We start from the raw sequence: 9,475 nt of genomic DNA, 5'->3' as shown, positions 1-9,475 counted from the left end.
GTGAAAGGAAGAAGACAATTTTTGCACTGTTAAGGGTAAAATTAGGTCCTCCCCATTGCAGCTTCTCTCTCCAGGGCTGCACCTCCAGCACCTCTGCCTGTGCTGGGATGCTGAGACATGTTGATATACGTGCTCTGAACAGCTGCAAGGCAGACACAGCCAGGCCAGACTGTGAGAATAAAGGAGGGGGTTTGTCCCCTGCTATTTGGTGTATGCAACATATCATAATTAAGTAATGTGAGCTTGCTGCCAGCCTGGGGCACTGCCACAGGACAGGGAGGTTTTTATTTCTCAGGACAGGAGATATCTCCACATGGGCTTTTAAAAAATATTTTTCTCTTTTTTTTTTTTCTTTTTTTTTTTCTTTCCTGTGTGACAAATGAATGTCAAAGGCCCTTATTGGCACATTGAGAACTTGAACTTTGAGTGGAGGCTACACAATACAACACTGACCATGAGCTGCTGATTGTTGTCCCCTTCCCTTGATGGGTCCCTTCTAGAGAGCTTTCCAGGGATATTATTCACATGCCAAAAAGCATTAGGGCTTATCCTTGCTGAGGGCTTTATCTATGACAAACCAGACAAAAGACCCCATCTCTTGCCCCACTGCCTGTGTTGGTCCATGGTCAGAGCCGAGGGACAAGGACACTGTGGGTTTTCCCTCCTCCTGCCTCCAGCTGCTCAGGCTGACTCCCAGCCTCAGGGTCCCCATGCAGACCACCAAGGAAGAGACTGGCATGATAAATCCCCTCCTGGTAAGGCCATGCCACTGGAGACATCACACCAGGCCTTTGCATGGACCAGTTGATGGTTTTCTTGCCAGCAGAGCTGCATCATCTCTACCAACAACGTTGCTAAGCTAACAAAACACTACCTAAAACAAAAGTTTTCTTGGCTCAGCCTTCCATGAGGAGGTGTAATGATTTTCTCTCCCCAGCCAGCTTGCCTCCACCAGAAACATGCTGCACTACAGACTAAGCCCTACTGCTATTGCAAAAAGCAGCCAACTTAGACCAGTGCCTAAGTTTCCATCTGCTTGTCATTAGTCTGGATCTATCACATGCTCAAGCTGGAGAATGAAATCTGTGACCTTGATCCACTTTCTTTTCATTTTGCTTTAGGATTTTGCTAGTCTTCTTTTTGGTCTGGGGAAATGTTTTGAGGCAAATCCTCAAAGGTCACTTCTGATCCCAAGCTTCAGGTAACCTATAGAGGGAAAGCAATGGACAGTTAAACCAAAATGCACACCCCAGAGTCTCTGTAGCTTTGAGATCCTCTCTGGATCTTATTCATCAAATATCTTGACTGCTTGAGGGAATGAACTCTGAAGGTGAGATGACAGTTGGAAATTTGAGCACATTTTTGCTTTGATAGGTTTTTTTTTTTCTTAATGATGTGAGCTACCAGACTGTCTCTCTCCCTAAAATAACACCTTTCTTTAGCTTGTTCTGATGGACTAACATATAATGCATTTATTTCTGGCACACACATTTATTGGCATGTTGACATCTTTTTTAATATTCTTCCCACCTCAGACTTCTCCATCAACCCACACTCCTTAGGCAGAGACTTTTCAATGCACCACAGAAGAGAAGTCAGGTCAATTTTTTTTTTTCATTACCTACAGCAGGTTCATCTCTCCCAGGTTACCTTACCCTGCACAAAGGCTCATGCCAAGTCAATCTGAATTCCTTTTCAATTCAAACTGCACTTAATGGGAAAGGTATGATTTCATAAGATCTGTGCAAGACTGATGTTGTGCAGACAAAAGCCCATAATGATTAACATGTGGCACCTTGGTCCAATTCGCTCAGCTATGCACTGACACTGCAGGGAAAGCTGCCTGCCAGCTTGCTTGCTTGGTGCAACTTGATTAAAGAAATTAGGAAAGCCAGAAATCCACTGCAGTAATTGCCACATAGTTTATTGACACCTGTAATTTCTTACCATGCCTTTCTAATATTTTTTGGCAAGGAGAGGGCATTGAAGCCTCAGCCACAAGGTCTCTGCAGAAGCCTTTCAGATGTGGCTGGGAGAGGAGCAGGGGCCAGCCTGCCTGCCCGGGCTGACCTCCCTTGTCCACCTTTGCCAGTCCAGTGCTGGCACACACAGCAAGCCCCATGCACACTCACAGCCCCCGGATTTCAGGGTCAGGGTGGGGTCAGCCAGGGCTTCTGCCAGAGCCTCACCGAGAACGAGAGGGCATCTGGGTACAGTCCTGTCCTTCTGTGGCCCCAGCTGTTGAGGAGGTGGCTTTGAGAGAGGCTTTGGGGACCATCTCCAGGGCTGTGCTAGCCAGTGCTCTCCAGCTCCCCAGCCCCGCTGAGCATCATTTCGTGTCTTATCACAACACTCCATCTCCCCAGCCCCGCTGAACAACAGCAGGCACAGAAATGCTCTGCTTCATCACCATCACTGGAGGTCCTCCCACGACTTTCCCTGGTCCTGCCTGACCTGAAGCCAGGTGACATCCCAAAAGCAGCTGGTTTAAACCAGCACCTTCTGAGTGAGGCCCTAAATCTGCACACACCTTGGAAAGGTTAATCAGCCTATAGTGTGGGCATTTCCACCAGCTCAGCTCATTCGAACACAGCAGTGAATGTAAATCAGTGGCTTCCACATAGAATTTCTCAATGCCATCAAGAATGCTGTATTGAACTAAAGATATCCAACTCATTAATAAAGTCAAATAACAGCAAGCCAATATTCCTATTTTACTGAGCCAGAGTTAAATATTTGACCAAAACGAAAGCCTATTTCTAACTGATTTCTCCCTTTCCTCTCCTGTTTATTTCAAAGTACATATACATGCGTGGTTTCAATGCTTGGTTTAACTTAAATTGTGCCTACTGACAGATTGCCTGGGGGTTAGAACGAGGGAATTTATCAAGAACCACACTTTTTTTGGTGATTACCATCTCTGTATTCAAGGGGACACGCAGGGGCTGTGCCATGCAAACCCTTTTCACAGAGTCACAGAACGGGGCAGGCTGGAAGGCACCACAGCCACTCATCTGCTCCAGCCTCCTTTCTCAAGGAGGGTTATTCATCCCAGAGCACAGGATTGCATCCAAATGGTTCTGGAATATCTCCAGTGAGGGTGATTCCACACCTCCTCTAAACCTGTTCCAGTGCACGGTCACCTGCACAGTTAAGGTTTTCCTCACAGTTAAGGTTTTCCTCACATTCAGGTGAAACTTCCTGTGCATCAGTTTCTGCCTGCTGCCTCTTGTCCTGTTGCTTGGCATCGCTGAGGAGAGCCTGGTTCCTGTCAGCTTTCTGTCAAAACTCTGCTCAAACACTCATGGGCATGTGAGAATAGCAGTACTCCTGAATTAATGGTGTTGAAGGCTCCAGCCTTACTCTAATGCGAGAATCCTAGAGGCCCACTGCTTCCAGTTATTTTGGTGAAAAAAAAAAGAAAGAAAAAAAGAAAAAAAAAAGTTCAATACAAGAGGTTGGAATTAGGCAAGAGTCAAGGCTGTGGGGTAAATTCTAGTTTTATTCATCACAGCGATCAAAGCAATTCAGCTGTGCTTGATCTGTCATTGCCAGTGTAGCAGAAGGAAGGGAATTCCCAGCTAGCTCCCAAAAGAAGGTGTGTGTTGATTATGGAAAGAGTCAGAGAGCCTGAAGGTCAGTACAAAATTACTTTTTTCCCTAGAAAAACATGCCCACACCTCAGGCAATTTATCCACTGGCAAGATCTGAGCATCGTATTTGGACACTTGCACTCAGTTTCTTAAAAAGAAATAAAACATCTGAAAGCACAAAAACAAAAAGTAATTATTTTTGCTCTTTTTATACCATCTTAAGTTGCTCCTGCTACTAGCACTATCCCACTTTGGGAGATACTCCTAGGAGAGCACTGACCCAGGGCTTTGCTTTTGTTTCTGCATGGGAAGAAGCAGCAATGACACTTGTCTTTCAAGCACAGGGTGAGTCCAAAGGCTTCACACACACTCCAGCCCTCACACATGGCTGATGTAGTAGGACTGGACAGGATCAAGCCTTACACCTGGCCCCAGGGACACCAACCCATTCCCAGCCCCTCATCAGTTTCTTGTTCCCTTTCCCTGAGACACCTCCTGAGACAAACACCTTCACGCTGAGAAATAGTGGAGAATGAAAAGATTTAATTAAGAATTAGTTATCATTGCTAAAGGCCATAATGGAGAAGCAGCAATCAGTTATTGGCTCAAGTTAAGGGGAAACAATTCCTGTTGGTCTAAAGGTGAGACCTGTTTGGAGCAAGGCAGAGATTGCAAACTGACTGTGGTTTCTGGTGGGTGCTGTGCCTTGGAGCGTGGCAATGAAGCTCCCAACAAAGGCATCTTTTCCTTTTCTGTTGCTTTCCCCCATGTGCTGATGCTGGAAGTTTCACACCCGAGCTTATCACTTCCTAGCAGGAGATTGAGCAAGCTCAGGCACACGTGGCTGTCACAGGCAAGCAGGAGAGTTGCCAGAAGGGAATTGAGGTTTTTTGCAGAGCTGTGCAGAGCAGACAGGAGCTGCGCTCTCATGTCAGTACCCAGGGAAGGTGTGCAAGAGGACAGCAAAGGGACGTCAGCACACAGGGCAGGAGATGAAGGAAGGAAATTCAAGGGGGAAAGTCATGACTTCAGGTCACTGAAGCACCCAGTGTCACCGCAGCAATTACAGGGGATGATGTGAACAGCAGTGATTGCTTTTGCTCTCTAGGGACAGCAGAAAACTGAGAGGCAGGGAAGGAGCCTGGAGAGAGAAGAGGCTGGAGCATTTTCAGGCTCTGAGCTTTAGTGCCTTGCACTGCACACATGTTTTACAGGACACTTGCTTTGAGTTAATTCTGTAGGGAAATATGCTGTCAGGGATGGTTTCAAGCCTGTGTATAAAGCTGCTCACACATGTTTGCTCTCCATATTCATTGAATAAGGGGCATGGGGTGGTTACAGGTTAATGGATTTTCAAGCTGAAGTGTTTGCCAGTAGCATTCAGGACATGGGAATTTGTACCAGAAAGCTTATCACAGAAAAACCATCCCGTGGTGTCCTTTAGTAGAAGCCCAAGTATCAGCTCCTTAATATGTTTACCCTGAGATAAATCCAGAGTAACACATTGATGTGCAGGCAATTAACTGGGCTGTGCCCCAGTGCAAGGACAATACTCAATAATAAACCTCTTTAAGAATGTCCTTTTGAACAATGTGCTGACTACCTGACTAGTTTAATATCTAAAAATACAATGACCCTGAGCCTCACATAATCCCAGAGACTTTTCTGACTGAAAAAAACATCAGGGCAAGTTAAGGACCTCCTTGCCTGGTTGGGTTGGTTGTGGGGCAGAAAGGACCACAACAGCACCTGCAGCATCATTTAATACGGCTAATAGCTGCTTAGCAAATTAAAAATGAACCTTGAATTTTAAAAGCCCAGGAGATGGAGGAAAGCAGGAATGTGGCAACACTGTGTGCTGTGCTTAGAGAAATCTTTTTGGCCTTGTGGAAAGCATGTGATGAACCAAAGCATTCCAGAAAAGAGGAGCCTTAGGGAGCAGCTGATCTCTCCCTACAGAACTGAGCTGCTAAATGCAGAGCCAGCCCTGGGAGACGCCTTCCATCAGCTGCAATTGTGCTGCTTGTAGCAGACCATTAACAGACCTCACCCACCCTCCATGTGGCTGATTTTGTGATGTCTCATTACCCCCCCCTGTTTCTCAGCCTGTCTCATCCAGTCCTTGGGATCAGCTCTTACCTGAATATGGGACAACTGCCTTTGAGGTGAGGAGGAAGATGTTGTACAAAGACCTTGAAAACAAACTTGCCTGTCAGGCACATCGGCCTTGCAGAACATATTTTTCGGCTTTGAGGGTGGCCTGCTTAGCCAAGCCTGACTATTTCACTGTGCTGCAGAGGCTGCCCTGGTATTAATTCACCTCAAAGAGCAGGTTGAAGTCGTTAAAATATTTTGCAGGTGGTTCCTTGAATTCATGGTGCAGCTGGATCCAGCCTAAAGGAGGGGAAAAAAAAAGGAAAGGAGGAGAAGAGGCAAGTTCTGATGAAACACAAATTAACATAACTCATAGAAGGGAAAGAAAATCTGTTTTCAATCTCTACAACAAAGCCAAGCAACACATCAAGCTAGAAAGGAGAAATGTCAGCCAGGCAGTGCTGGGGGTTTTATTGCTTTAGCACAAGTGCTTCTCCACAGTCCCAGAAGTACCCAGGTGCTACTGCAGCAGCCAGACCCCCCGAGCACAGGTCTGGCTGTGCAGGGATGTGGGGAGCTTCACAACAAGGCCTCTGCTTCCATATGGGTCCAGACTCAAGGTTTGCTTTAATGCCCTGGCATTAGAACTCGTGTGTTGGCCTCAGTCTCTCTTGGCACAGAAAATCTCCATTTAATGCACCGTTTCTTGCCCTTAGAGCTGGATACACTTTTTTTTCAGGACATGTTGACCAGGGCTGAGCTGGACAATCTGTGGGACACTCACAAGGGAGATCCCAGATGTGGTACCTCCATGATCTACTGGTGGGCAGATCACCCACAACCTGCCTTGGCATTCCCTGGATTCAGCAGTGCCTCCTGATGCCCACGGGCATCAAAGTCCTTGCTCCTTCCTCGGGGAGAACAAGGCATTTTAGGATAAACACTGTCACAGTGAGGGCTCTGCTGGGTCTGACAGGGATGGAGGTATCATTCCCCACAGCAGCCCAGCACAGTCTGGTGCTGTGCTTCGGGTCTGGGGCTAAGCCAGTGTTGCTCACATGGATGTTTTGGCTGTTGGTGGGCAGAACTTGTACAAAACTGAGCCTGGGAGCAGGCTGGGATTGGGCAAGAGATTGGGAAAGGACACAGACTGTGTGTGACCCACACCAACCTCAGGAATGTTCTGGGCTGTATGATGTCAAACTCAGAGATTAGAAGTTCAGGGAAGGAAGGAGGAAGGAGAGATGTTTGTGGTTTGTGTATTTGTCATCCCAAAAAGCCATCATGCATGCTGAGGGCCCGATTCCCAAAAGCACTTGCCGATCTGCCTGCTCATGGGAAGCAGAGAATGAGTTCCTCTTTCTGCTTTGCTTGCAAGTGCATCTTTTTCTTTCCCTGCTAAACTGTCATTATATCAACTCACAAGTCCTCTCACCTTCCATTTGCACCCCATCCTTTGCAAAAGAGGGCTGAGACAACGTTTGGGTGGCTGTTTGGCTGATGGCTGGAGTAAATCCACCACAAGAACTGGTATGTCAAAATTCATCAAACTTGTTCATTGCAAAAAGAAAAAAGACTGAAAAATCAGGTAAAATAGGGGGGGAAAAAGAATCAAGCTAGCAAGGTTGTGACAAGGGCGTTGTACAGCTCTGGTCATTGCTGGCTTTGTAGTGGACATGCATGGGATGTGTCACAGGTCAAACCACAACTACTTGCTTTTTTTCTGTGGGAGAGCAGTGTGGTCTGTGGCAGGATTACTTTGTGATATTTTGAAGCCCATCTGCAGGAACATGGGTGCAGGTATTAGGATAAGGGGTAGACTGTCACCTTTCCTGGCTGCAACCCTCACTTCAGTCTAGAGGCAGCAGCAGAAATGGTGAAGGTTCCTGCACCAGCCTACCCAATTGTTGGGCCTGTTTATCTCATCCACTTCCTTGGAGAGGAATGATAGCCTCCTGAATGCTGCACATTTATGCCTCAGACAGTCTGAAATCAAATAGATGAATTTGGAAAAATTACATCTTGTGGGTGAATGGAGAAACACTTCTGAGCTAGGATATCTTCTCTCATGGGAAAAAAAAAAAGTCTTTAAAGAAGCACAACTTCAGTTCTTTCAGGATAAATGGCTATCCTGAGGAGGCTGATGTCTGCCCAAGCTCCCTGGCAGAATCACTGCTGGGAGGCTGTTGATGGGTTTAGCTATTGCCAGGCTGGAGTTTGGTGTTGCACCGCTTTGCTTTGCCATGAGCTCCTGGGGGTGGCGAATGCCTGCAGAGGACAAGAGTGATGGAAGATGAGAAAGGTAGTGGGCATGGCCAGGGACTTTTTTGTTCCACCAGCCACTTCCAGGACACTTCCTTTTCCCAGCACCAGCAGTTCCCCCAGGCCCGTGACTTTGAGGCAGCTGTGGTCAGTTTATAAAACTCGGTTCACATGTTGGTGCACACTTAGAGTGACAACATGAGGAGCATCATCTGCATGAATGTAGGAAGGAAAGGGGTGAGCTGGAGGACACCAAGCCCTTCCTTGAGTGTCAGGGGAGGCAGGATGAGCAGCAGGATAGGGACCAGGGCTTTTCTTACCCTTGAAGGGTAAGGCTGATGGCCCAGCATACGTGTCCCATAATGTCCCATAATCTGTTATTCTATAAATAACCCCATTGCTTCAGCAAAACATCAACCTAGGGAGACTGCACTGAATCAGCAGTTCCTTTTCTTTGTTTTTTTCCTGATTGCAAAATCAGAGTCAACCTATTGCTGCAGTCAGTAGTGAGAAATGAAAGAGAGCAGAAAGCAGGACAGGAGCACGCACAAAGGCTGAGCCAGCATGTTGGGACACAGTCTCTGGCACCAGGGTGTGGCCCAGACCCTCGGCACCACGTGCCCTGGGAAATCTGCTGCCTGTTTGCAGAGGCTGACATCCAGATAGAAGTGCACCACAACCTCCCAGGCAGCTAAATGCCCAACTGAGCAATGAGAATGTGCCAGCTTGCAGAGCTGCACGAGGCTGCCTCAAATAGCTATGAAGGTTTGACCAGCTGGGTAGGCAACTGCAGCTCATGGCTTCCCCCCCAGAAGTGGAGGATTGGGCTTCAAAACCCAAAACACTGCAGTTCAGGGCTGTCAAATTAATGGAATCCACCCCTGTTTTTACACCCATGCCAACTGGGCCACTGAGAGTGGCCACAGCATGACCATGAATCAGGTGAAAACTTATCCCTGAGCTTCTTTCTCAGGGAAGGAGGGCACAAAGATCTCATTGCACCTTTTGTCTTTAAGCAGGCTTTTGAGAGCTACATCTGCCAGCTCATTTTTAATACTTTGAAATAAAATGGATTCAACTAAAAGTATTATTAAAAGCCTCTCTGCTGTAAATCTGCTCTCTGCATGCACCTGAATCACATCCATCCCTATAAACATCCACTTGGCAGCACAAGCACAGTCATTCCCAGCTCATCACCCAGCAAGAGTAGACAGCTCCAGCCTTCTGCAGAGTGGTCAGGTGAACCACCAGAACCATCAGAAATGGGCTGGATATGAGCCCTTACTCCAGTGAGGAGGTGATGCCATGATGGGAGAGGATGCACTGTCATTTACTGTGGCTCAGCAGATTGGTGGTAACCTCTAGAGCCCCTCTAATTCAAGGGGATATCTGACACCTTCACAAGGAAGCAAATTATCCCAATTCCTACACAGAGTGTAGCAGAATGTTTAAAAATGGAGGATGCCTCTTCCTCCTTCCTGGGGACAAACCGGGTCACAGCTGCACGAGCACATTTGAAAGGAGAA

This window comes from Onychostruthus taczanowskii, unplaced genomic scaffold (genome assembly GCF_017590055.1).
Source record: "Onychostruthus taczanowskii isolate IOZ18803 unplaced genomic scaffold, ASM1759005v1 scaffold10, whole genome shotgun sequence".
Classification (NCBI taxonomy): Eukaryota; Metazoa; Chordata; class Aves; order Passeriformes; family Passeridae; genus Onychostruthus; species Onychostruthus taczanowskii.
Note: the sequence above shows the minus strand (reverse complement) of the source record.